General features: G+C 36.3%; 1 long non-coding RNA gene across 1 annotated transcript; it reads right to left on the bottom strand.

Annotated features, from left to right (window-relative positions):
• Positions 1–2,789: 2,789 nt before the first annotated feature.
• LOC145802017 (uncharacterized) lies at positions 2,790–4,977 on the bottom strand. The gene is made up of 3 exons (XR_014344172.1): positions 4,900–4,977; positions 3,920–3,973; positions 2,790–3,153 (listed from the first exon to the last, which is right to left on the bottom strand). It is a non-coding gene; the product is annotated as an uncharacterized LOC145802017 (long non-coding RNA).
• Between the last annotated feature and the right edge of the window lie 463 nt (positions 4,978–5,440).

The following is a 5,440-nucleotide window of genomic DNA, read 5'->3' as shown; positions in this document are numbered from 1 at the left end:
TCCAAAGCACAAGCCCTCAACATATCCTCAAGAGTTTGAATAGTCCTCTCCGATTGCCCATCTGTCTGAGGGTGATAAGCTGAACTAAATTTTAACCGAGTACCCATAGCTGATTGTAACGCACCCCAAAACTTAGACACAAAACAAGGGTCCCGATCTAACACTATTGACACTGGTGCCCCATGCAATCTAACAATCTCCTTCACATACAACTGTGCAAATCGAGCTAGAGAATAAGTCATCCGTACTGCAATAAAATGTGCTGACTTGGTTAATCTATCAACAACTACCCAAACTGCATTGTGATTACTACTAGTACGAGGTAATCCGCACACGAAGTCCATGGTAACATGATCCCACTTCCCCTCCGGTATAGGCAAGGGTTGTAGTTTCCCCGCAGGTTTCTGATGTTCTACTTTAACCTGTTGACACACCAAACACTGAGCCACAAATTCTGCAATATCTCCCTTCATACCATTCCACCAAAAATTTTCATGAAGATCCCAATACATCTTAGTGCGCTTACAGGATGAATGCTGTAACTAGAACTATGTGCCTCCGTTATAATCTCCTTCCTCAAATCACCACTAGCAGGAACACAAATTCGGCTACGGAATCTAAGCAACCCATCATCACTAACCACAAAGTCTACGTGTTTACCCTCTGCCATCTCTCTTTTAATACGCTCACACTGGGGGTCAATCTCCTGTGCTAAACGAATCCGTTCTCTCAAGGTTGGCTGAACTGTTACAATAAACCCTATTACCAGGTGTAACAACCTCAAGCCTCAAACGTCTCATGTCTTCCACCAAGCAACTCTCAATAGACAAAGCAACTACATCTCCAACTGTGACCTTCCTACTCAAGGCATCTGCAACCACATTTGCCTTCCCCGGATGGTATAAAATATTCACATCGTAATCTTTTAGTAACTCAAGCCATCTTCTTTGCCTCAAATTTAGTTCCTTCTGTGTGAAAATATACTTCAAACTCTTATGATTACTGTAAATCTCACATGACTCTCCATACAAATTATGCCGCCAGATCTTAAGAGAAAAAATCACTGCTGCTAACTCCAAGTCGTGCGTAGGATAGTTTCTCTCATGTATTTTCAACTATCGTGATGGATAAGCAATCACCTTCCCATGCTGCATGAGCACACATCCTAAACCCTGTCGTGAAGCATCACTATAAATCACAAAACCACCTCCATCTATACGTAAGGCAAGGATTGGAGCTGATGTCAATCTCTGTTTAAACTCTTGGAAACTACGCTCACAATCATCATTCCACTCAAACTTTACCCCTTTCCTGGTGAGATTGGTAAGTGGCAAAGCAATACAGGAGAATCCTTCCACAAACCGTCTGTAGTACCTAGTAAGCCCTAGAAAGCTACGTACCTCCGTCACAGAAGTAGGTCGTGGCCAATCAACAATTGCTGTCACCTTCGTGCTATCCACAGATACCCCATCTTTACTCACTACATGACCCAAAAAGGATACACTGCTCAACCAGAATTCACACTTCTTAAATTTTGCATACAGTCTCTTCTCCCTAAGGATCTAAAATACTACCCTCAAATACTGCTCATGCTCCTCTTTACTCCTCGAATAAATTAGGATATCATCAATAAACACTACCACAAATTGTATCCAGTTGGGGTTTAAATACTCTGTTCATTAAATCCATGAATGTGGCTGGTGCATTTGTGAGACCAAAAGGTATCACCAAGAACTCATAATGCTTATAACGGGTTCTAAAAGCGGTCTTAGGAACATCCTCATCCCTTACTTTCAACTGGTGATAGCTTGACCTCAAGTCCATCTTAGAGAATATCTAAGCTCCCTGCAATTGGTCAAATAGGTCATCAATACATGGCAAAGGACACCTATGTCTCATTGTGACTTTGTTCGGTTCCCACATAATCAATACACAATCTCATAGACCCATCATTCTTCTTCACAAATAACACAGGTGCTCCCCAAGGTGACATGCTAGGCCTAATAAAACCTTTGTCTAACAACTCCTATAACTGAGTTTGTAACTCCCTCAACTCCAACGGCGCCATTCTATAGGGTGCTTTAGAAATAAGTGTTGTGTCAGGGACCAAGTTAATGGAAAATTCTACCTCACGATCTAGAGGAAGTCTAGGTCGATCCTTTAGAAAAACATCAACACAATCACTCACTACAGGCAACTCCTCTAACTTCCATTATGGCAGTTCAATACTCACCACACAAGCTAAGTAACCATGATACCTTTTTCTCAAGATTCGGTTAGCCTAAAGGGAAGAAGTAAAACAGATAGAAGACCCTTTCTTATCTCCCTAAAAGAAAAACTCAAGTTGTCCCAACATAGCAAAAACTACCATCTTTCTAAAATAATCAGCAGAGGTATGATGCTTGGTCAACCAATCCATCCCCGAAATCACATAAAAATCCTTCATCTCTAAAGAAGTCAAATCTACTGAAAAAATTCTATCATTCATCTCTATCTCACAAGATCTACAATCATCCCCTAACACCATTGTTTCTCCCAATACTACTGTTCCACCTAATGGAGTAGACAAGGTAAAACAAACATCAAAGGCTCACTAGGAATAGACAATCAGTGTAGATATCTAGGTGCCAACTCTTAACCTTCAAAATGAAATCAAGAACGATTCAACAAAAGCTTAAACAAAACTAATTTAACCAAACACTACTAAGTACAATAGGGACTCGAACCTTTTCTAAATGATGAAATGCAAGGTATGTAACTTGACAAATCTATAGCTCTGATGCCACAATTGTCACACCCCAAATCCGGGCATGACCGGCCGTGGCCCACAGGGACTTAGCCCAAGGCACACGTAAGCCTAAACACGAATCCAATCACATTGAACAACTGAACAATAGTCCAATAATAAATAACCAAAACTCAATCCAAACATGTCACAATTATAAACCGCAAAATCAACCGTAATAAAAAACCATCCAAACTTATGGGATATAAACAACCCACATATAAAAAATAATCCTAAATGAACTTCGATAAGAATAAATATAAATATGCACAAACTTGACATAACACTCTAAACTAAAGGAATGCCCTAGAGGTCCATGCAATTGAATCCCCGCTACGCCATGAGTCCACTCTAAGTCCTTCTAACACCTGGAAATGGTAAACAACTAAGTCAGCTGATAGCTCAGTGAGTAGCAACATGGATAGTAAATACAGTTTTGAAAACAGGGTTCAATTCAAAAATAAGATGTATATCACAGAAACTAGATTGGCATACAGTTTGGTAAATACAATCTGTTTCAAAACGAAGGTTCCACAATTCAACACTTAAAATACTCATGTCTCGCAAGAACATGATAAACAACATTTTCCACTTAAAACAGATTATAACATGAACACCAATAATTTTCTGGGTACCAAGAAAAACAAATAATCTGCCACACAGTTCTCAAGGCTATAAGCCCCGTTGCATCCAATACCGAACTAAGAGTCATCCTCAGGGTGGCACCTGGGCCTTTTCTCAAAGACGATCCGATTGAAGGTCACCTAGTTGTTTATAAAGGTCTTTTCCTTACAATCGTTGAGCACTAGAGTCATCACAGTCCAACCCAGATCTGTTCCCTAGTGCCCAGAGTCACCACACACAGTGGAATAATTTCCCTGGACTAAATACACACATGGTCCCAATAATCAATACACATCAGTTTCGCAAAACATGGTAGTTCATCATTATAAACATGAGACCAAAACAAATAGTTTACAGTATGCCAAGTTCACACATGTTTCAGAAATAATTTCATTCAATTGATAATATAATAATTTATCAAAACAGTTTAATCATGAAACAACAATTTAATTTTTCAACAGTTCAGGGTAGGGGAACATTTATAAAAATACGTAGCATGAAACTACTCACCTGAAAACGAAATAATATAATCCTCGTATAGAGTGTAAAAGTCCAACTAGTGCCCTGAACCAAGTATAAAAACTACACGTCACAACTAATTTAAAAATACTAAAAAAAATAGGAACTAAGTAACCTCAAACTAAAGCGCACTAACACGGCTCAACCCAACTCACCGTTACTCTTAAATATTACCTAAGTTCATGTTCTTCAAGGTTTAAAATCACCCAAGACATGGGTTCCGGTTGAAACTTAATTAAATGTCACTTTGAGATAAAACAGAGTTTTAAACAAATTTTCTCAATCTATTCCCTAACTTTGAAAATTACAAAACCCACTCCACGCTATTCGAAAAATTCCAAAAACCTCCAGATATCAACTAATATATCCTAAGTTTTAAACTCAATTTGTTTCACTTGATTTTCTTATCAAAATAATTATCTACAATTTATTATATCCAAACAGATCGTTTTCTGCAGCACTTTAAAGAAATTGACGGTTCTCTTAATATACACGAGCAATCAATGCAAGGCCAAAAACATACGAAACTAGACTCGTAACTGGTTCTAATGACACTAATTTGATAATTTTTGGATTTATACCCCAAGAGAACAACACTCCCGAATTTACTGTTTTGGACTGGTTTCCTGGACAGATTTGGATACCTCAATTTATATGAATTTTGACTCCCAAAAATTATGAAAAAATTCAGATATGCAATTCAATATGTAATTGATCTACTGTAAAAATTTCAGATTAAAATTCATCCGTTTGATATTGTTTCTTGATTTTAAAAGTTTGCGATTATGTGCAGAATTTTTGAACTAAGATTCACACTGATTCTTTATACATGAATTTAACTCCTTAGATTTCTTAACAGTATACATATATACAAAATACATAAATCTACAACCTCTCTATCAATGAACTAAATAATAATAGAGTAAGGATAAAGAACAAAAACAAAGAAAAGAAGAAAGATGAAGACCTACCACACCCAAAAATTACTCCTTGTTTGCAATCCCCTTTTTTTTTTTTTTTTTCTTCTTTTCTCTCAACTTCTTTCTTCCTGTGGCTGCTGTGGCTGCTGCTATAAAATGTATTAGGAACCTGGGGTTTTTCTTTTCTTTTCTTTGTTATACATAACATAAATGACTCTAGACAAAAATGTTCTTTGTTTTATTTTATTTTATTTTATCTCTCCATTAATTTAAATAAAATACAACTACTATTAGATCAAAATATGCTTACTAATTTGTCACTTAATTTAATTTAATTTATTTATTTATTTATTTTTTAAAATAATAAATCTTGCTTTTAAATTGAAAACTTTCACCATAAATTTATTTTAAGTTTTAAAATTAATTAAAAGACCCTCCAAATATTTAATTTGCACTTTAAGATTCACCATCAAAATATTTGAGATTGTAATATTATTATTGTTATTATTTAATTATTTACTTAATTTTTATATTTGGGTTCTCACAATGTTTCTGTCATCCCCTTCTTTGTACTTTCTGTTTTTCACTTTTT

Source organism: Camellia sinensis, chromosome 11, assembly GCF_055761805.1.
Source record: "Camellia sinensis isolate YWXY chromosome 11, ASM5576180v1, whole genome shotgun sequence".
Taxonomy (NCBI): Eukaryota; Viridiplantae; Streptophyta; class Magnoliopsida; order Ericales; family Theaceae; genus Camellia; species Camellia sinensis.
The sequence above is the reverse complement of the archived record's forward strand: the minus strand, read 5'-3'. Positions and strand labels throughout refer to the sequence as shown.